Source organism: Protopterus annectens, chromosome 1.part1, assembly GCF_019279795.1.
Source record: "Protopterus annectens isolate FY-2018-M chromosome 1.part1, PAN1.0, whole genome shotgun sequence".
NCBI lineage: Eukaryota > Metazoa > Chordata > Ceratodontiformes > Protopteridae > Protopterus > Protopterus annectens.
The window spans coordinates 818,597,240-818,622,069 of record NC_056726.1 but is presented as its reverse complement, the minus strand read 5'-3'; the positions used below and the strand labels follow the sequence as shown (position 1 = coordinate 818,622,069).

General features: G+C 36.9%; 1 protein-coding gene across 2 annotated transcripts in view; it reads right to left on the bottom strand.

Moving 5' to 3' along the window:
- The window catches only part of SLC10A1 (solute carrier family 10 member 1), a 275,799-nt gene extending 254,808 nt beyond the window's left edge, over positions 1-20,991 (bottom strand). The window contains exon 1 of one of the 2 annotated variants that reach the window (XM_044078443.1): positions 20,645-20,991. The gene's annotated coding sequence lies outside the window, so the exon portion shown is untranslated. The remainder of the gene's footprint in view (positions 1-20,644) is intronic. The other variant, XM_044078442.1, reaches the window with a different exon arrangement.
- Positions 20,992-24,830: the final 3,839 nt, after the last annotated feature.

Genomic DNA, 24,830 nt, shown 5'->3' with positions numbered 1-24,830 from the left:
CAAACACGCACCCCAACGTCTCCCTAACACTGCAGTTATCCATTCTCCAGTTGGATTCACGGTCTATCCACACCACTGCACATTGGCCACTCCCTACTCCTGTAGCCCCATCCCATCGGTTGACTCACTCCACATATCCTCAGAACTCCCAAATTTTTAGTCCACAAATATTGGTGACATGAGCAACCAAAAGGACACTATTCGCAATCTTTGGGTTGTCCCACATGGGACATGCATGTATTTATGTCAAGATTAGACTCTATACTTCATTACATCCTTACTCCCATTAACATGACACTACAATAAATTAATAAGTATGACTATGTGGTAACGTACACGTTACACATGAGAGCCTAATTATGTACGTGTTTGGAGTACTAATTTTACAAATAAACCGGTTTAGTAATTGGCATTGCCATAGCAGGCAGATCACAGGAATGATTCCATTTGTGGGAATGTCCTCACATTTGATTTTTCAGCACAGCACTGACTTCGGACATTGTACACACTTCTGCATTTTAGCAGTTTTGTCCCTTCCCTCTTATGTACAACCTATTATTCTACATCTGCGGTGGTGGTGCTGCGGTAGCGTTGTCGCCTCACAGTAAGACGCTGTCCAGTTCGATTCTCAGCTAGAGCGTCTTCTGCGTGGAGACATGCGTGAATGGACGTACCTTCGTTGAAGGTTGTGCGTCAGGGCTGGTAACTTGGCAAGTAAAAATCAACTACCAATCATTAGTGGACCAGAGTTCCATTGTGGCGACCCCTAACCGGGAAAAGCCGAAAGACACAAACAAACTGTTGAGGTTTTTAAGGGCACATTCATGTTATTTATGTCTGCAAATGGAATGAATGTGTTACAGAGAATGTACTTCTACGTATAGATGTCTGCATGTGTGTATGCATATATACTTATAATGAACTCACTGACCTCCACGGGGTGGTCCAATTAGAACCAGCCCATCAAACCCTGGCATGCCTGGATCCATAATTTCATACCCATAGTTCCTCTACCCCACCCGAGTTCAACATACACGCATACCATCCATTGTCCAGTTGCTATCGCAGCCATGACACACCTCCACACATTGCCCTCTCCCGAGCGTTAGGGGCCCTACACATATGTTGTTCCAACCCATGTATTCTCAGGCTCTCCTACCATTTATTCCTTGAACACACCTGCTCTTGCTTGTGTAATGGTCGGATGGCCAAATAATCTATCAATTTGTGGGTAGTCCCACTAGGGACTACTCCCTGTGTGTAAAGTAGACTTAGCAGATCAACAATATTACTCCCACTGTTAATATTCTGCCTGTGGTGTGAGTAGTAGTGCTTTGCTCACTCCTGCCCAGCTTGATATGACATACGCTGACAGCGCTGTATAATACTGGGGTTGCTGTTTATTCCCTTCTCATTCCTTTTGTATGCTTTATTGTTATGTCGTTCTTTCTTCATATATATATATATATATATATATATATATATATATATATGTATATATATTATATATCTGTACATACTTACATACTTATATACATTTCCTATGCTGGGCACTGCTTATACCCATGCAAGTGCACTCAGACTTGCTTACTGGTACTTATATATGTTTACTGCTGCTTATTTGTGCTTACACCTGCTTACTAGTGCCTTATTCATTATGACAGTGCCACTTTGACTGAATGACATTTAGTTAAATATCTCATGCTATACTCTTATGTTGGTTTTACAGCAAAACGACATTCATCCACATGGAAAATTATATGTGTTATTGTTGGGCTCGAACCGTGAATGCCTGTTCATTAGGCGGATGCTCTAAACACTACACTATTGACATTTATGTTGATTCCGCATGTTTTTCTCTATTTGAATGAATTTGATGTGTAAGCTACGCTCGATGGAGGGCAGCGACGTGCAAACATGCTGCGCTTTGCTTACACCTTCGATATTGCAATAATTCAAATGGATAATAGGGACATGGGGAATCTAATTGTGAAAGTTCTAGGGACAGGGCTCAACATTCCACTACGTGCTTGTGTGTTTACTACTTCAATTTTATTTCACTGTTTGTGGACACTCTTGTATGCTTAGCATACATTTCGGTATCCACGGACACTGAATTACTGACTTACTATTAGAGGCGGGCTCTATTAGTAGGCATAGTAGGTTGTGCAATTGTCAGGACATATTTATGCCTCTGTAGAGCACTTGTACATGCCCCCTGCACTCGCACACATTTCCTGTGCACATCGAGGGTACGGCGGCATGCCCTCATACATATTCATATGACGCTGCTGCACCATCTCTAGTGAGGACGCTTGGCGCAAGGCTAAAACCGTCCTTGTGCCGAGCTTCTTGAATCCCAGGGAATTTTTTTCATGAATCTGTTGTATTACTGAACACAGATTCTCATTTGAAGCTTTTGACAGTTTTTTTTGTGCAAGCACTTTTCTCTCTTTTTCTTTCGTCTAATTTTTCTCTTGACCTTCTTGCATATCTTCTATCAGGAAATTCTAGGCTTCCTGCATAATAGTAACAATACATAATTTCTTTCTTATCCTCTGTAGAGCACCCTCTCATCTTTATGGCTCTTTTTGGCTTGTCAGCTTTTGTATTTTTTGTGGACTACTACTTCATTATTCAGTGGGGTGTATCCTCCCCCTGAGAATGGCCTAACTCCACTGTAGGAATGTTTCCATGTCTTGAGGATTCCACACTGCCATTTTCCCAGTCCTGGCACCAATGCATCTGCCAGGACTGGGCACTTGTTTGTCCTGGGACTTGTGCACCCAGCTGTCTTTTTTATTTTAACCTACTTCTGTCTATGATATATACTGTATAAAATACAGTCTATATATCAGTTATCAGTGTCATCTTGACAAGATTTTGTAAAAACAGGGTCCATCTCATGAAGGTACTCACCAAGACTTGAGGATGAATTCAATTCCAGCAATAGTACTCTCCTTTGCTTCCTGATTTTATCAACTCTCCAATCGAATGTCTGTACACATCTAATGTAGGTGAGAAAATGAATGAATCGACAGTAACAGTTATATATTTCAGCTCACTGCTATCAGATGTCTGTAGTGCAACCCGTAGCAAGTAGTCCACACAGACGTACAAAGAAGATCCCATCAATTTCAGTAACTTTGTGGCGTATATCTTACATATGTGATTGTGATGAACACTGCTTACCACTGCAATTCCACCAGTGTGCCAAGTAGACATGCAATATACATGCAAATGCAGACACACACACACACACACACACACACACACACACACACACACACACACACACACACACACACACACACACACGCACACATATGCTCACCAATTTTGGTCACATTTACTGTGTACAAGTCAGATGACTGATTTTATTCAAATAAATAAAAGCAAAAATAATATAGCCACATAAGTACTTAGATGCATCCCTCTGAGTCACATACAATCCAACCCATTACAACCCCCACATACAGGGACTTCCATCCACTGTAACCAGTTTATTGGCTATGTACCACTTAGATGCTTATTCTGACCAAATGAATGAAAAAGGTCATAAATAATATCTAAAGTAACATATTTCAGCTTGTTGTTATTAGATGCAAACACTGTAACCCACTGAACTCCCAGAGACATAGACAGATTTTGCTATAAATTATGCAGCCACTTTGGTGATTGTTTTGTTGTTTGTCTTTTGGCTTTTCCCAGTTAGGGGTCGCCACAGCGGAACTCCGGTCTGCTAATGATTGGCAGTTGTTTTTTATGGTGTCAAGTTGCCAGCCCGACACCCACTCTTCAATGAAGGCATGCCCATTCAACGCATGTCTTTCGAACGGCCACTCGACCACGGGGAGGACATGCAGACTCCACACAGAAGGCACTCCCAACCCAAGCTGAGAATCGAACGGGAGAACCTCTTGCTGTGAGGCAACAACGCTACCTTTGGTGATTGTGTATACTTCAGAAATCCAAATATAATTGTTTTAATGAATAGGTACATACATAACTTCTAAAGTAATATATTTAAAATTGTCAGGCAAATGCAGATCAACCCACTGCACAAAATTAAACACACACACACACACACACACACACACACACACACACACACACACACACACACACACACACACACACACACGCACACACGCGCACACGCACGCACACACACACACACACACACACACACAATCTTGATGCTACTAGTTTGAGTATATACACCTCAGATCTCTGACTGTTATCAAATCAATAAAAAATAAATAGCCATAGTTGTATATTTCAGCTTGTTGCTGTTAGATGCCTACAGTGCAACCCACTGCAACTTCCTGAAATAAAAGCCACTTTGTTGATTACTTACAACATAGATTAATTATGATCAAATAAATGCATACTTGCATTTTAGCTACTGTAATATATTTGAACTTATAGCTGTTAGACACACCCCCAACTCACAAAAAAAGTTATGCTCAGAAATTATAGACTCTATATTCACTGTATACTCCCTAAATGTTTGACACTAATCAAATGAATGAAGAAATACATAAATGAAAGCCACAGTAGTATTTATGCAGTTTATCAGTATTGTATGCCAGTTGTTTCTTTAATATGATGCATTTTAAGTGACATTATATTCCATTTCTGATGATCTCTTTGTAAACATAAGAAGGGGTTGCATTGTACATTTATAAAATGTTAGAAGCAGTCATGTTATATTGTGACTGGCCTTTATTTGCTACTCAAGCTCAAACTTTGTGATTCAATACTGCAAGTGAAACCATGTATGTTGCATGCATATCCCGTACTTTTTGAATACATATAAAATATATTATATACCATAAGGAATGTTTCACAGCCAGTCTCAATCAAATACAGAAAAAAACCCCTTCAGCTTCCTCTCTATGCCAACATATTTCTTTGGACCTCTGCTGTACTCTAAAGAAACAGACACATGTTCACTAGTATGTTCATTTTTGCACTGTTGATTTGTAGTCAAATAGATATAATCATTGTCTGTTACTATTTTGTAGTTATCTTCAACCCAGATACAATTAAATGACAATACTTCATTTTATTAGATTATTTTTAGCTGCCTATTCATTTCAAGGATTGGAGCTTCATGCAAGTGTTGAAGCACCTTGGTCATTCCAGAGTCATCAGCATTTGATGTCATATTTCATCTTGTTGATTTCTCATAAATATAACTGGAACAGCCCACATATGCACACACACACACACACACACACACACACACACACACACACACACACACACACACACACACACACACACACATCTAGTATTCATGGCCATTTAACTGACTGTTTACACCTCAGATCTTTGACTGTGATCAAATGAGTGAAGAACTATATAAATAATGGCCACAGTGTAGTGAGGTTTCCTGGAGATAGTGCAATATGAGAAGAATTAGTATATACTAAAATCTATTTACATTTTTGTGTTTATACTTTAAAATGCAAACTGTGTGCGAAACAAGTTACTGGATTGCATAAACATACTATTTTTTTATTTTTAATAAAGCAAAATGGTGTCTCAGTATTTTTATATGTCCACCTATCCTTGTTCCATAATGGCATCATGATGGGAGCTGTTTTATCTAGGTTGTGAAGTCCTCCCATGGCATTCATCCAGGATTCAGCAGTCCTCAACAGTGATTGCTATCTTGACGTATGTCTGCAGAGTACCTTAACTAGCATCAGAGCCATCAAGTGTGGCACCAAGACAAAAATAAACTTTTTCATTTGTATTTTTCTCTCATCCACATTCCTTCACATGAAATTCAAATGTGAAGTAGCATCATATCACGTGCTTTTCTGCGTTTTAATATAATGTCCATTGTGACATATCCCCATAATATACTCCACTTTCTTGCCATCATTTTCTTCAATGCTGCCAGACAGTGAGATCCACCCCTTGTTCATTAAAGAGAGATTCTCATGGTAACTCTGTTTTTTTTTTTATATTTATAACTAATTCTCTGTCAAATCAAACCCATTTCTGAAGTGTGGTTACTGGTGCTGCAGGCAGGTTATGTACTTTAGTTTACTAGTAGGGTAATTTTGCCAAATTCCTTTGGGGTATTTGATCATATTCCCAAAATCACATGGTTAGATTCCCGTAATCACTCAGGCATAATGTTAACTTCTTCTACCTTACATTCCCTATTTCTGTTTGCTCTTTCATGCTTCAGTTATAGGTTTTTTTGTAATTACATACTTGCCTTTTGATTTTTCCTTCCTAACATTCACATATTTGTTCCTTTATTGATCTAGTTATTCAATTTTTGTTTATATATATATATATATATATATATATATATATATATATATATATATAAATATATATATATATTTGAATTTTCAATTTCTGCTTCACACTATTAAATGGCTACTATTCTTTTGTCAACTTAGTAGACTGACAGTATACTGTTTTGTCTTGTTACTTTGAATTAGTAATATAAAAATAAATTAAAACTCTTTTTTACAATTGTATATCCTATAGTCAAAAACAAGGCATACTACACCTTCTTAGAATTTCAAACAATTGCATTTGATATTACTAGCAATTACATTCTTTGCATAAATATTCTACAGTTTGATACCACATGTTTCATCAGTTTAATTTCATTGTTTTCTTGAATATATATTATGCATGAGTAGTAAGTTGGACATTCAGTTACAATTATTTTGCATTATACTGTAGCATTGTAATAAATACACATACATAGGTGTGCCCACTAGTTAGGACCATTTAATCGATTATGTAAACTTCAAATTTCTGATCATAATCAAATGAATGAAGAAATATATAAATAACAGCTACAGTAAAATTGCTGTCAGACACCTTTAGAGCAGCCTTTTCCAGCACACACAGGCACACACACACACACACACACACACACACACACACACACACACACACACACACACACACACACACACACACACACACACACACACACTCACTCACCAACTACAGCCACTTTATTGACTATTCACATCTCTAACGTCTCATATTTCTGCTAAGTGCTGTCATTGACATGCATTGCAACCCACTGTGCCCCATAGATACAGATTTGCCCAGCAATTACTTCCAGTTTATTGACTTTGTATACACCATATATCTGATTATGATGAAATGAATAAATAATGGCCTCAGTAATGTATTTTAGCTTGTTGGTTGCAGACACATACAGTGTAAGTTACTGCAACTTGCTTTCATATGTTTGCACCCCTTCCACATAAACACATTTTCTGTCTGTATTCCTGGGAAACCAGACTGATGGCCAAGTTGCTTTCAAATATACAGAGCCCACCATTCCCCACCAAAAACAGAAATAAATCCACTTTCTGTATGCACTTCTGTTGTCTGACTGTGAAAAAAGTGAAGAAGCAGTGGCCACAATAATGTGTTCCAAGTTGTTACAGACATACACACACTGCCTTTTTCCCCACCTCCAAAGCCATATGAGTGACTATTCAAGAAAAGTTATATATTGACCGGGACTGTTAATGACTGCCTGCTTCCTCTCCTCTCCCCAAAGATAGCCACATTCTGTGTTCAAGTGTTATATGAGTGTGTGATCAATGTCTGAGAATGGTCACAGTGATGCAGTCAGGTTATTCTTGTCATACTAATAGGGAACTTCCCCATCCATATAAAGGCATAGAAACAATTTTTTCACTGTACTTTTTTCAAGTGTTCAAGAATTCCAGTCAAAGTAAAAAATAATGGGAGAACCAAGGTAAAAAAACAGTGATGATTTATAAGTATTACTGCAAGTGACTTACAAAGTTATTAGAAAAACAGGTTTTGTATTTTCTGAAAAATAAGAATTATGAAACTCTAAACTGTAGAAATGCTCATTGATATATCTCTCAGCTTTTTTGCTTAAGAATTCTAGACAAAGCCAAAAATAATGGGAGGGGCGAGTGTAAAGCCCCCAAATCAGGGACAATATTAAATATGACCCTAATTTCCCTTAAAAGGTTACTATGCTTTGCATCATCCTACATTTTCTGAACAATAAAACAATAACATGTATGAAATCCTAATGTCTGTCCTTAGTGATTTATCAGAAAATCAAACATTTTATGCTAGACAGAGCAAACATATGAGCCAAAATCAGGAATCCTCATAAAAATTATGGATAATTGAGACGTATGGTGACTGACTATAATCCTCAGTGATTTACCAGAAAATCAAATTTTTATAACAGACAGGGAACAATATGAGGCAAAACCAGTGATATTCTAAAGAATCAGTAGGAGCTGAGAGCTATGTTTCAGTTACATTTGTTTTCGCAGAAAGACTATGTCTTGAATTATCACTGATGTATGATTGCAAAGAAAGACAACAAAATAATTACATTAGTAAAGTATTTGAAATTACTGACATTTAGAGCCAGACACAACACAGGTCTCTCTAATAAGTTTATGTCTACAAAAGAGACAGGATTACTTCTGTTTACAGTCTGTATCATCACTACATACAGAGCTATGTGGTTTCCTACCAGTAAATCAGTAAGCAGTGAATAGCTGCAGGAAGAAAACCATCCTTGAAGATTGAGAAAGTCTACTCCAATTAACTAGATGTGCTATCACTCTATTAAGTTTAAAGTAAAAAAAAAAATAAATGAATGAAGCTTTTATAAGGAGTGTGTGTTTATACCACTGCACACAGAGCTATGGGGTCTCCTGCCAGTAAATAGCTGCAAGAATAAAATAAATGTCCCTGAAGAACAGGAGCTTCTACTACCCTTAATCAGCTAGCATAACAAGTAACCTTGTAGATTTGTCTTCATCTCTTATGTTGCCCAAAACAGCCTAACTTAATCTATTAAATATAGATAAAGATCTTGAGGGTGAGAAATATTCTTGGAACTAGCACTATGATTGTTCAGTTTCCCAAGAGAACTGAAAAAGCAATTGGACCAAATAATCAAATGCTGTATGAAGGGGCAGATACTAACAGTGATGTCATAAAGAGGGTAGCAACAATTATGCTTTAGTCCAAGGCACTGATGCACATCTAAACAGTGTGAAGCATCCCTTTAACAATCTAAGTGGATTATAAAGGCAAAGTTTCCTACTAACTAAATATAATCCCAGTCTGTCCTATTCTATTTATATTCTTAACTCATTACAGCTGAGTGACATCTCCACATATTTCTGCTGTTATATCCTACTGACACCTCTACATGCCAAATATTGCTTGCTCATATTTGCATTAATTCCAAAACCATGTCACATACAAAGTATTAACATATTTCATCTCAAAGCGTACACAATGGCAAACACAACTATATTGATATTTGCCCTCTGTCTAGTGCAGGTAAAGAGTTATTAATTGTTGTCCATTTAATATTTATTTATATTGTCATACATTTCATGTTTTGCTAAATATCTTGACTACCAAGTAGCACAGACAGAACTGTTTAGCCTTATGTGAAAGCTCTGAGCTGGATAAACACGATGCAGCTGACAGTATGTGTGTAACTTAAGTGGTTTCTGAGATACTGTTAAGTTGTTTACAAAATATTACAAACATAAAAGCTCCCATGTTTACTGTGACTTATAAAATCCACTTTAAGACTTAAAACCCAAAGAATACTACCAGTATAAAAATAATTCGTGCTGAAGAGTTTGCCATGTCGACTTTCTTTAGTAACCACTATAGGTCAAAACATAAGAACATTTGCTTGAAATGTGAGGACATAATTTGATTCTGTCAAAAAGCTTAGGATTTGCTTATTGGAAGTTACAGTTCAAACTTCCAGAGCTCTACTGGAGGAAATGAGTAAATATAACCCCCAAGTGATCTATAAAGGTACAGGGTTCGAAAAAAATAAAGAGATAAATCATGGCAGACCTCATCACTGGTCCAGAAGTAAGGTTGACTCTCATATTGGGTATCACATGTATTGAAGTCATGCAGCAGGTGTAGCAAAAGATAGATATTACTTACCTGTCATTGGATATGATCGTTCCAAGAAAATGATGACATGTTACTAATTCAGTGTTTTATTTTATTTATTTATATTTTATTTATATTTGTTTATTTGGGTAGTACACTGATCAATATTAACCTATTTCAAGCTCACCCCGGGTGAAATAAAAAGCACTTCACAAACAAAAAATACAGAAATTTAAGCAATAACAGAGATGTTCATACTAATTACATATGAACAATGTGTATATACATTCTACTGAACAAACATAGTGCAATGTACATAAAGCAGAGTGTAAGGTGCAATATATACACTAGTTTCTTAAGTGAGTCAAACTACAATGAATCTTAAGAGAGGAAAAAAGACTCAGAAAGAAGATAGGGTCGGTGATATGTCCTGTGTTGAAGCAGAAGTATTTGGATTGGATGAAGAAGTGCTTCTTGAATTGCATTCTGAATTTGGAAAAATGTTGATTTCCTTAATGTCGATGGGGAGAGCTTGCCAAAGAGTAGGTGCCTGAGAGAAGAAAGCATGTTCAGTTTGGTCCTAGGGGTAATGCGAGTTGTTGTGGCTTGTGAGTACAGTCTCAGGTTGTATGAAACCTAGGTGCAAGGGGAGTAAATCTGTGGAGTTGGAGTAGCTTGTTAAGTTTGGATCCTGAAAGTAGGTTAAATCTTTGTTTTATGGGGTAGGCCTTTGGTCCTTTTCCAGAGTGACACATTGATGCTCTCATAGAGGTTAGTTTGTAATGAATTGGCAGACACTGTTTGAGATAACCTGGAGTATGGTATTGAATTTCTTCGAGGCTGAAGCAAAAATTCGGAGCCCATATTCAAGATAAGAAAGGAGAACTCTGTTGCCAGTGGTTGCTCTGTCTGGCAGGGATAGAAAAGGAGAGATATTTTTGACTTAGAAGAGGAGGGAGTGTGGAAATGGAAGTTTAGTGACTAATCAAGCTATAGTCCTAAGTATGTGAAGGTGAAGGTTTTCCCTATGGAATGGCTGTGTAGGTTAAAGATAGTTTAAGAGTTAAGTGCTTTGTGAATTTTCTGTGAAATTCCAAAGGGCATAGTTTTGATCTTGGTGGGGTTGAGAAGTAGTTTATGGTTTATGAGCCATTGGTGGAGTTCATATACATCTCACTGGAGTTGGCATTGAATTTTGGTGAGAGAGTGACCTGATTTGTAAATGACAATGTCATCAGCATGAAGGATAAATGGAGGATGGGGAGGTCACAAGGAATTCTATTAATACATATTGAGAAGAGGAAGGGGTCAAGAAATACATTCTTTAAGGAAATCATCTGGAGAATGTTTTGCTGTACCACACTGAATGGTGGTTGTAGACAGTGTAACATGAGAAGGTTTTGCTCCCATAAATTAGTTAACCTCTTTCCAAGTGTGTTTGGGGTCAAATAAGATGATATTTTTTTTTTTTGTTTGCTTGGAGATTTAATTTCTGTCTTCTGATGGACTTCTTGGCAAGGTCATGCAGGACTATAAAGGTGCATTTGTCAGTTGTGCGAGTCAGTTTCCATTTTTTGCCATGCTTCATCCCTTAGAATAAAAATATGTTTGATTTCATTGGACAGCCATTCAGTTTTTGTGGATTTATAAAACCTGTGGACAATTGGGAAGAATTTGTCTTGCAGCTGGAGTAGGAAGTTAGTTAGGCTTACAGCTGCTGTATTATGGTCATATAAAGCGAGTATATGGTTACCACTGTAGATTGTGAGGAAGGTTCTGAGTTTGTCTATATTTGTTACTCTTTATATTTCTGTGTATTTTTTTAATTATAAACGCATAATTCTGTGTACAGTCCAAAACAAAACTCCATCACATTGAGTTAATCCTCTTTCTAGAACATATCATGTTGAACAGGTATGTGCTCAGTTTTGTCTGTATAGCTCTGTAACAAATCTTCACTGACATTAATGTAATTCTCATGCTGTAATGTACCATGTTATAACATCTTGTAAAAATGTTGGTTAAGCACCCAGGTTGTGTCGGAAAATGATCCTGGGGCCAGTTTACTTTCTCAGTAAAAAAAAAAATCATAAAACCATATATAAGCAAGGTAACTGCAAGAATGTAGACAGACTTATTTTCCCTGCAAAATGTTTCATTTTTTGATAGTTTCAAATTAAATTTCACATTGTAAATAAAAAAAATCATAGAAATATTAACTTTTACTATGAGAATTTAAGTAAACATAGGCAAACCACGACTGTTTTCAGATAGCAAAGGAATAATGATACCATTTGTACAATGTGAATAAATAATCTTTTAGGAGAGATAACTAAGCAATCTGATACATTGTAAAAATGTGTAGCATTTGCTTGTATGTAACAGGAATTTGTCTGTTTTTCTTTTATTCTTCATATATAGTATTTTATTGTCAAGTCAAATAATGTTGACATCACTAGGGGTTTCAATGATCATTCCCAGTTTGCAGTCATCAGCAAACTTCATTAGCCACACAGTCCTTTAGTTTTAGTCTGTATTTTGGAGAAGTAGATTCTAAACATTAGGGGTACCAGAACTGATCCCTGTGGAACACCACTGGTTATGGGCCAGTTGGAGGAGGTGGAGTCCCCTGTTCTGACCGTATGAGTTCTATCAGTGAGCCAGTTTGCAACCCACCTGACAATATATGGGTTGAAACCCAGCTGGTTGAGTTTATCAATGATGCCTGAGTGGGGATTGTGTCAAAGGCCTTGGCTAAGTCTAGGTAGGCCATATGCACAGATTTACCCTCATCTAGGGCTTTGGTGGCTGTCTCAAAGAAGTCCACCAAGTTTAACAGGGATGATCTCTCCTTGATAAAGCCAAACTGGGTGGGGTTGAGCATTTGGAGATTTCCCATACCATTGTTAATAAAGTCCATGATGATTCATTCCATGGCCTTACAGATAAGGCTAGTCAGGCTAATGGGTCTATAGTTCCTAGGTTCCGTAGATGCACCCACTTTGTGCAAAGGGATGAAGGTAGCTGTTTTCCGTTTGACTGGGGCAAAGTCAGTGCTTAATCTGCGATTGAAGGGATTCAAAGGAATTGTGCTTTTTAACCAATCTAGAGGTGTATTTATCTTTAATGAATCTTGATACACCATCTCCTTTAGTTCTCACACCTTCAGTTTGTGGTCTGAACATGTGGAAATGTAACCTAGTATAGCTGGGGTGCTCTCTGCAGCCTTAAATCAGGTATCAGTGACTGCACAAATGTCGGCATCTTCCAGGGTAAGGACTGCTTTCAGTAAGTGCAGTTTCTCATTTAGACTCCTAGCATTTAGCAGCATAACCTTGAGGTTGTTTTTAGAGGGTACTTTTACATTGGGAATTTTGTTCTTGTGACATTGCCTAAAAAGGCATTATGGGGGTGACAAGAGCCTTAGCCAGTAACCAAAATCCCAGGGGTGACAGATGAAGACCATCTCAGGCAAAGCATTGAGGTCTGTTGACCATGTCATCCCAGGCTAACAGATACTGTAACCCCTTTGAAGGAGACCAGAAACTAAGCCAATTGTTGAAGTCAATCATTTGTTTGTTGGTATCGTGGTATCATCCTAGGTAAAGGTAAAATGCTCCTTAAGACTAGGGACATACTTGCCTGAGATACGTAATCCAATAGCTCAGTCATGTCTCTCTTCATATAGTCCAGGGAGGTACATCGCAAGTCATTCATACCAACATGGACTATGATAGAGTCATAACAGTAACTGTTGTTGAGAGACTTGAGTGCGTGTGTGATGTGGTGGATCCTGGCACCTGGCAGACAGCTTGACTGTGACCTTTTCCTTATCCAGCCTGGTGAGAGGGGCATCTGTGTGTCTCACAACTGAGTTGCCTATGACTAAGATGTTTGTTGTTGTGATATGCCTTAGGGACTTGAATGGTGAGACACTGGTGTATAATACATTATGCATAATATGTTCTGCAGAGGATGCATTATGTGAAGCATGCTTGTGTCTGAGAGGTCTCTGATGTTTAGGTAAGCTTTTCGTAAGGGCATCTGGATAAGTAGGGTTATGTGTTGTTGGTTTAGTAGGTGCAAGAGGTGAGGTGTGCATGCTGACAACCTGCTTAGTATCAGATGGACTCCCTGGTGAGCGAGAGAGCCTAGATTCTAGGTTCTTGATATAGATGCATCTCTCACATAATGAATTTGTGTGGACTAGAAGAAGTGGGCTGTCAGTGTACGAGGCAATTGCTACATTGCATCAGGATGCTCATGTTGGCCAGGCTGGCTGGAGAAACTGTGAGAAATTGTCCATCCATAATGCTAGGTAAGCTGTTGTGATCAGAAAACAGGGTGAGGACAGGAAGGAACAGGTAAAGTAGAGGACAGGAGAAGTGGACAAAAAATAAGAAGGGCTAATGGGTAGGATCTGCAGTGGTACCTCAGGAGCTTCATTGAATGTATCACCTGTCAGTGAGGGACAATCATGAGAATTCACTGATGGTGCACCACAGAATAATAAGGGAATATTTGCAGGCAAAAGTGTTTACGTCTATAACCACCAATCATACACAATGCACAAACGCCATGCTATTTAGCAATGAATGCAAACTGATCTAAACAAATTAACCAATAAAAAAGCTCAAAACTGAGCCCTTTTGCAGCAAACTTCAACCAGATAAATTCTACCTGCACACTCCTGCCACTAGGATGCAGGGGACCCCTCTACAACAAAAATGGCCTGATTTACTGCTCAAGTTATACAAACAGAACTAGATTCAGTATGTTTGAATCTATTCTATGCTACAGCAAACAAAGTACAACAATTTCAGAACAACAACAACAACAACAACAACAAAATAGTTCAAATAAGATAAAACAACTGAAGTTGGGATCTTTAGAAAAGGATGAAGAAAATTATATACAAATAGATGAAATTTGTGGGAAAAATGCATAAGGATATATGGAACATATGAAAGGAAAATGATGGGGAAATATTTTTACAGAAATAGAGAAAGTAATGGAAGATGAAATAAGTACGTTTATGAAAGAAGTGTGAGAGTGAAAGGGTCAGAAGCTACTAGAATTAGAGATGCATCAAGTGAGAGGCAGCAGCAAGTATATAGGAGTGTATTGAGAGAGGGGAACAATGAAGATTTAATAGGAGTGTATTGAGAGAGGGGAACAATAAAGATTTAATAGGAGTGTATTGAGAGAGGGGAACAATAAAGATTTAATAGGAGTGTATTGAGAGAGGGGAACAATAAAGATTTAAGATATATGGGATAGATGCAACAAGATGGAACGATAGAGACTGATATTTGTATTTTTAGCAAGTGAAGGCTACAGTTGGGCTGAGAGCAGCAGATTGGTTAAGGTATAGGGATCTGATCAGAAGGAAAGCTATGGTGAAAAAAAGAGGAATGTTGCAGAGGAAAAAGAAAGGTATTAAAGGGATGGGGAGTGATTGACTTGGTATAGAAAAAGGAGAGGATAGCACAAGTATATAGTGGGTTGGGAGAGGGGGAAGAGGAAATAATAGGCTTTAGTAAGCTTAAGTACAGATGGATAAAGGAAAGCAGAATATGGTATAGTGATGAGAAATGGGTGGAAGCATGGGAGTTGGTGGAGTTTCTAAAAGTATCACGGCAAGTTAGATGTCAGCATATAAGGCTATTACATTGATGGTATAGGACGCCAAAGATATTTGAAGTGGAGGACCAATGGGGAAAGTCCAGAGTGCTGGAGGCATGGAAAAAAGTAATATCCAACTTCTAGAAATGGTAGAGATGTAAATTGTTCAAACAAAATGGCAGGCAATGGAGGCAATATGGAGCAGACTATATAACAGACTAAGGAATGGTGGATGCTATGTTTATTCAGAGTGGGCAGAGGGCAGGGGGTATGGGAGAGAGAAGAAAGAAGGGAGAAACATAAAATTGCAGAATTGGAAAGCAGATATTATCAGTAGTGTCAAAGCAGAAAGGATAGGACAGTAGAAAAGGCATGTAGAGATGAGTGAAGGTAATAGCAGATGGGTGAAAAGACTAGAAGAGAAATGGGATGCAGTCTGGGGGAGGTAGGCAGAGTGCGAAGGATAGCAGGAGAAGAGAGGCAAGGCAGCATGGGTTATATTGTGGAGAGGGAAAATATTTATAGTGGACATGGAGAGAAATAGATATAAAATGATGTTTTGCTATGTTAGATAATTGATATGTGGAAAATGCAGTGCACCAACAATAATACAACAGCTTAGTTTTTGCTTAAATTATTTTGTAAAAAGCAAGGGAATGCATAAGATGGATAGGTCAAGGTAATGTATTCAGTACCAAACAACAATTCAGTATGCTACTATACAAACTTAAAAGGCAAACTCCAAGGAAAGTGCAAAATACACACAAAAAGTTTAACTCATAAGCATTTTTGTCCATTTCAAGGTGAACTTCATCAGACAAAAATCTCCCCCAGAGATTGTGAGATTGTCCTTTTATAATCATTAAGTCCAATGTCATGTTGTGGTTGAAGCATTAAATTACACACACGCGCACCCACACACACACACACACACACACACACACACACACACACATATATGTATATATATATATATATATATATATATATATATATATATATATATATATAGGGTCTATATTACATCATTGAACACTTAAAAAAGTGAACAATGATTAATTGATCCCATGTAAGTGAAAGCTTACAAATTCGAAACCTCAGAACAGTGATTTTTTTTCCAGGGGAAAAAAATCGCTGTTTCCAAAAAAAAAAAACAAACAAAAAAAAAACTTAAAAACATTACATAAAGTGTGGGGCTTTGCCCCCCACAGCCCCTGACATGGGGGGCTGTGCCCCCCACACCACCCTACTTAAATATACTAACTCTGAGATCTCACTACAGTGCTGAAAACAGCAAAGTAACGGAAGTGGCCAAGCAAATTCTTTCCCAGGGAAAGAATTCGCTTAAAAGCCGCTTTGATATATATTTTTTGTTGGGTTACTAACTTCTGAAGATGTGTTTTATTTAGGAGGTCATATATTTATTATTGAATAATTATTAAATGTTTGATATCATGTGTTTTAACAGTATTTATGCACTCTGTAATATTCCGTATTTTATTATAATTTATTACTTTTGTACATACTATATGTTCTCACATATATAGGCTTAATATGAAACAGTGAAACACAAATACAATGACTTTTCAAGTACACGTGAAACATATAAATGAACATCTGAAAAGAAAAGGCGGAACTAGCTAATGATGCTTCTTGCGTTGATTTTAATTGTTAATTATCAAACCATGTACTTGATTGGTGAATTTCTGGTGGTGTGTTACATAAAGATGGGAGCTTGAGTATATATTTTATTAGATCTGAAGAAGCGTACCTAGTACGTGAAAGCGCTTATTTTACTTTAATAAATCTTAATCTCGTTTTATCTACTGACTCATGGTGGGCGTTCTCCAGTTTGTTTATATATATATATATATATATATATATATATATATATATATATATATATATATATATATATATATATATAGTAATAAAACCATGAAAAATACAGTTCAAAGTAGAGAAAATTAAAAACAAATTCCAGTTGCAAAATAGTTAACAAATTAGAATATTGGATAAATAAAAAATTGTAAGCATCCCTAATATTAAAATAAAATGAAATATCAATTGCAACAAGCAATTAAATATGCATCTTTCCAAAAAACAAAAGACTGTCTGTAATGCCCTTGGGGTTTGTGGCATCCAGTAACACTTGCCAATAAAGTTTACGTTTTTCAATGTACACCTCCCAATTCTCCCCAAAACAAGGAAAGTATTTATTTTTTTTAATTCTGGCAATCATTACAATGTTTGTATAGTGCATTACTGTTGTCCCTTTTACTAACCGCATATGTATGTTGGTAAATCCTGGCTTTTAAAGCATTTATATTCATATCAACATGAAATACAGGACATGTGACACATTGTGCTAAATAGATGATTTCTTTAGTGTTGCAGTTGAATTTGCCATTTGGATAGACAGGTTTTGAAAATTTCCCAACATATATCTACATTGGGCACATGCATCACATTTGAACATGTCCTCAGAGGCCATATTACAGTTAAAACTGTTTTGGCTACCTTTTTCAAAATTCTTTTTTAAATTAGCACATGTTCTAAAAGCCACAATGGGGGCTATTACTTAAATGTAAGCTTAGACCTTGTGTTGTTATAAAATTCTGCCAGTTCCTCTGGAGGATATTTCTCACCTCACTGGTGGTCTCACTAAAGCTATAAACCATGGCCCTGTTGAATAAATTCCTAGCTTCACTGTCACAAAAGGACCTGTGTTTATCATCAACCAACACATTTGCCTTGGTTTCCAAATCAGGAAAGCTGTACTTTAATACTGGTCCATAACAGTGGGATCTGTCTTTAATGATTTCCTTCTTAAAAGCATCAATAAAGTCAATGGGATAGTGTCTATCCTGAAACTTTTGGACTATTTTGTTGACTTCATCCAAAAATATTGTTTCATCAGAAATGAGATTGGACAATCTGAGAATTGACTCTTAAGCACGTTTCTTTTGCCATAGGGGTAGTGGCTGTTATAATATCAAAGACTAATGAAATATGTCTTTTTCCTGAACACAGCAGAGGAAAATAGTTGCCCAAAGTGTTTTTCCTAATAGCAATATTCAAAAAATCTACTTTATTTGCATTAAACTGCCCTTTCAATGCCAAAAATGAGGTGGTGGTATTGATGTAAATTAAAAATGAATTTGCCCTACCTAGGTCACCTGATCAAAGGATGAAAATGTCATCAAATATCTCAAGTAAGTCCTGATGTTGATTGAGTAAATCAATGTAAAAAGGAATAACTTTTCCCACCACCATAAAATGATATTCGCAGACACTGGGGTTGCGGCAGCCCCCATGGCCACACTTGACATTTGTTTGAACTATTCAGATTCAAAAAACATGAAATTGTTGGTCAAACCATTTCCATAACTTCTACTAGTAGGTTGAACCTACTTTGAGAAAGGTTAGGCCCATTTACTATGGCATCATGGAACCATGATAAACCCTCATAATGAGAGAGGACCAAAACTAGATCTTTCACATCTATCACCTAAAAAATCCATTCCTTATCCAAGGGAATTTTACATTATTCATTTAAAAAATGCCATGTCCTTAAGAACATGCTTTCTGTCAACAAAAAAAAAAAAATCTTTAAAGTGAAATCCACAAATTTGGCCAAGGTTTAAGTTTGTATAGTTGCAGACTGAATTGTTGTTTGGTTATTTGTGGATTCAGTAATGAAGCATATGACTTCAATATAGTGAAAACATATTTTTGTTAAATTGCATTTATATATGTAGACAAATGGTATATATGTTTGAAACACAGTAATACAACTGGCATGGAGGGAGAGAAATTTTGTTGAATTAAAGAAAAAAGCTTGCTCTTGGAAGAAGAAACATGGTGATCCCTACAACATAAAAATGTAAAACAGGCCATAGACCTATTCAGACGAAGATCATTAATAAAATGTAAAATAAACAAACAAACAGCAAGCAAATAAATAAAATCTCTGCTGAGTATGAGAGCTGCCTTGCTTTTTGAGATCGGCATTGGATACATTCCTAAAGGCACTGCAACTATTTGATATTTTGGTATGTGTCTGTAGTAGAAAACATCTAATGAAATATTTGCACTTTTAACTGAATCTTACCATTTAATACCTTACTTATAACATGCATTCAGTCTGTATACACACTCTTTGTTAGTTTTCTTTTGGGTATTAAAGATCAGTTATAAATATTAAATAACACATATTAATCATGGTGCCTGCTAGCCCCAGCAAACAAACATAAGAGAAAAAAGTCTAGTTTTAGTAGTCTTGGAAAATCAGCTTCCCAGAACTTTTTTATGTGCTGCACATTGTAAACTACTGCAAATATTTCAAGTTGTTGTCACACTAAACTCTTGTGTGCCTTAGTTCTTCCTAGTTCCAAGGGGAATAAAATAATACATAGTGAAACTAATTTGTTCCAGTTTAAATATGTTCTCTGAAAAAGCCCTAAGATGTTACTCAGCACTTACAGAACTCTGTACATGAAACATAGTTAAGAAGTAGGCATTTTATTCATTTTAAATTTGGCAGAGATATCTCTATCACTGTGCAAAAGAACTTTAATACTGTGTATTATAGAATGTGGACACCAAACGAAAACAATCAGCTATGATACTTACATCAGAAAGTTTAATGTATTTCCACCAAAATACAGAGTTAAGCACTTCATCCATTCCACCAAAAATAGAATTAAGTGCTTTCATCCACAGGTGTGGAAAGGGTTTCTATCATGAGAGTTTAGAAAGAGCATGAATTTGTCATTCATTGGATTTGTTCACTGCAATTTCAGTCTACTTGCAACACATTTTTTGACTGTATGGTATATATACACATTGCTATATATCATGCCATGGTAAACTATTACAATTCATAAACTGCTTATTTTTCATATTGCATATAATCTACATAATTTTGTTTTAAACTTTGCATTGTTAAACCTCGCCCTGACACACACACACACACACACACACACACACACACACACACACACACACACACACACACGCACACACACGCACACACACGCACACACACACACTAGAAATCTTTATAATAGAAATACATTACCTGTTAGTGACTTGTCTTCTGGAGATCATCCACTTTATAACTTCAGTTTCTTCAGCACTTAGGCATTATGCTGTTGGCTTCTGACCTCTGAACCCATTTTGAGACACAGGTTACTTCACAGGAAGGTTAAGACAGAAATGTTTGCCTTACTTCTTTTGTTGGATTTGCTGAATGTGCCTTATATCTTGTCTCTAGCTTGCTATATGCCTACTCCTGTACAATAGTAATGACAGAAAAGGAAAAAATGACATTGTACTGCCTTATATGTCTGCACTTGTATGTGTGTGTGTGTGTGTGTGTGTGTGTGTGTGTGTGTGTGTGTGTGTGTGTGTGTGTGTGTGTGCTATTTTACTGTGTGTGTTTGTGTGTGCATCTGTATGTGTGCATAAGAAAGGGGGAGACAGAGAGAGACAGAGAGAGAGAGACAGTAAGCCAAGTACTTGTTTTAGATAGCTTGACAGAACAGAGTTCCTTTGTTAGTTCCAGCTTTATTCATACCGGTTACCATGCACTCCAAATCTCTACTTCTTTTATTGCTGGAAATCACTGCAAGCCCAGTAGAGGTAGGGCAAGCTGAGCCAGTTTGTTTCTCTTTACATGCAACAAGCAAAATAGTTAAAGCATGACTTGCATTCACAATGTTTTGCGTCAGATCTGGTCTCCTCACTAGTGTAATTGCCCTGAAAATGTTAAAGAAGCATAAAAAGTGAGTGATAATTTATATACTGAGTTTTTTATTTATAATTGGTCACATTTTTTAAACATTATTTTGATAAACAACATCCTAATTACAAAATTAACTATGGCAATTATATTATCCAACACTTACCATGCTGAGATATATAAACCTGATATCAAGATGTGACCCACATGATTGGAATTCACAAGTAAAACAAATTTCACAGTTACGTTTTTGGATTGATTGGAGTTTATAGATTCCTGAACCACTGCTCCCAGTGCTGCAGATATTGCCACAGTGTGGAATTTAGAATTCTAACAAGTGCACTATCTGACAAAACATACTCCAATTATGTTGAAACTGAGAACTTCAGCATTAGAGGGAAGATAACTTTGGACTGCTCCATGAGCCAGTCACCAGATAAGTAATTTACTGCAACAATAAAATGCTATTTCTCTCTCTGAAGAGGTCCACGCAAGAATTTCTTAAAAAGTCATGGGGCCTAATCTGTTAATCTGTGCTCGGTTTTATCACTATTCTATTTTTAGACACAGCTAAACGATACTTAAATCATCATATGTAACTGGAATAGTAAGAGTAGATGTGAAAATAACATAATAGCTAAATGTGATCATGTATGGAGTTTACTAATCACTGGAGAAAAATAGTCATATGACTAAACTCCAGTATGTCATTTACATATCACAATGTATTGAGTATGCACAAAATTCTGAAACAATTGAAGATTGCTTTCAAACAACTGCGATTAATGTACTAATTTCCAGATTGGACTTTTCCTTAGCAGCAGTGATTCTCAGCTCCTTTAGTAACACAAGTATGCTTTAGATGACATTTAATGAGACTTGCTACTTTATTTTTATGACACTAGAGATCATTGCTGCCTGCTTGTGCAGAAACCAAAATGGCTGCCAATAACAACCAAAGTTACTGTGTTAGTCACTACCTTAGCTTTTAATTTATTTAATCAAGAATATTGTTTTACTCCAGTAAGGAAATTAAACATTCTTCATAGATCCATAGATGTTCCAAGGCCACTGAGTATCATGTCCCATTCTTGCCTTACCAGTACCCTCCCTCAGACAGCACCTCCTTTCTCCATGAGGGTCATACCAGTCAATCCTGGAGTCAATTTGTAGATATCCAGCAGGTCATCTAGTTTATGTTTAAAGGAAGATAGTGAGTTGCACTGCTTAACATGTAGAGGAAGTTTATTCCAGAAGGTTTGGAGATGTTGGATTATGAACCAGTCCATTCATCGTGTTTTATTTATTTGTTGAGAAAGATTGAGGTTCCTGGATATAGTATTGGTGAAGATATTGAACTTGTGGAGAAACCGGTCCAGGGCAGTCAAGAACTCTAATGGTGTTGTAAGTGAGACAGAGTTCTCTAATCAAAAGTGTATAAGACACTGAATAAAGGGACAGAGCATCCAGCCTCCGTTGGTAGCTCAGGGACTATAGGTCTGTGATATTTTTGGTTTGGAACCTTTGAAGTCTTTTTAATTGTTTGATATGTTTAGTGAGGTACATCCCAAAGGGTATTTTGAACTTGATATATGGTGTGATCAATGTTAAGTATAAGGGAGTGTTTGCCTATTTAGACCTTAATGATATTCATTTAACAAATACCTGGGTTTAATCCAGTGATTTCCTGATAACCATTGTCACATAATGGTCAAAAGAGAGGGAGTTATTGACTCAAGTGCCTTGGCTCCCGACTAGATTTTTGTTTAATAGTGATGTGTTATCAGTATAGTATGATGAGGGGGGAGAGGTTGCCTACCAAAAGTGGTGATACTGCCCATTTTAGCTTTTTGTTTGTACCCATTTTTAGTACACCAAGATTTTAACGGGGAGAGTTCATTCTGGAGGGTTTGAGTGTCATAGGGTGATTTAACCCCTATTTGTAGTCATCTGCAAACTTTGCTACCTAGAGACCTTGGCTCTCTGCTTGGAGATTTGAGAACACCAAAACAGATAGGTCACAGAACTGAGCCTGGAGAGACATCACTGGTCATGTTCTTATTTTCTGATGAGAACCTGCAACTCACACTGTGTGGGTTCTGTCTTTTAACTAGTTTGCTATCCATCTTACTACATATGAGTCAGTTTTAAAAAAAAAATAGTTTTTGTTTGATGCCAACATGGGAAATGGTGTTGAAGGCTTTAGCCAGGTGAAGATATATTGTGTGCATTACATGCTCACCATCTGCAGCCTCCATATCCTGTTTGAAGAAGTTTCACAGATTAGATATACAGGATCTACCCTTAACAGTGCCAAACTGTTGGGGGTCAAGTCTATCAGGATTCTTGATATCACAGTTTGAGGTCAATTATAATTCATTCCATGACTTTTCAGGTGAGGTTTTTAAGGCTGATATGCCTGTAATTACCTGGATTTGGTTGTAAGGCCATCCTTGTGAAGGGGCATCCTCACTGTAGTGTGACACTCATCAGGGACAAAAACAGTAGCTAAACTTAGTGTAAACAGTAGGAGGAGTGTTTCTGCAAGGTGTTCAGGTGTATCATCAGGTCCCATGGAAAAAGTTTTTCGACTGAATTACCACTTTCAGTAAGTTATGTTGAGAGATAATTAGGGGAATAAGGGATTCAGATATATTGGGGCTTTGGATAAAAGTATCAGGGGGATTTCAAACTATTATTTCCTAAGTTCATTAGACTTGCTAGCTCTATCAACAAATGTTTTAATTTCTACTTATCAGTTAGAAAATAACTTGTTTTGATTGAATACTTTTTATTCAGTATTAAGTACATCAGGAACGTGAAATTCATAAATATCAAGTTCACAGTTAAGAAAGGATAGCAGCAACAGGACTGATAATGTGCATCACTTAGTAGTACCTTTACCTTTGTACATAGTCATCTAATTGTAACAGCTACTAGATCAGTATGACATATCAACTACACATTATTTTCCTTCTTATACATGCTAAACTACCCGTGAGCTGCAATAAAATGTATTGTTTTCCAAACACCTGCTTTTTTTTTTTTGTATTCCGGGGTATAATTTTAGTATCATTCTGCAGATTTCAACAGCTTCACTTGCTCATGTTATATACTGCCTGTCTTTCTTCTCTTCTTGGGTATAGTGCTTAACATGTCTTGAGACCCAGTGGTAATTATCTATACCTACTACACCAAGTGAGAAGTCATCATCATTTTTTTTGGCAACTAAGACTGTATTCAACTCCAGATTCATGCTATGTTTCAGTACCAATGCAAATGGAAGCCATGCTTTCACAGTATTCTGGTTTAGTTTGTTGATGAAATTAGATAGTCTGAGCCAAGCTGTAGCTGCACTGCAAAATTTTACTGTAGACATGGAACTTAAAAAACACAATAGGCTGCATTAAACAACTGCAACTGCAACGGATGCGTGAGATACTTGCAACTTACAAACTTTTCCAGTGAGTTTAGTGAAATGCAACAGATCTATCATTCATTAGAAACAGGAATTAAGGGTCTG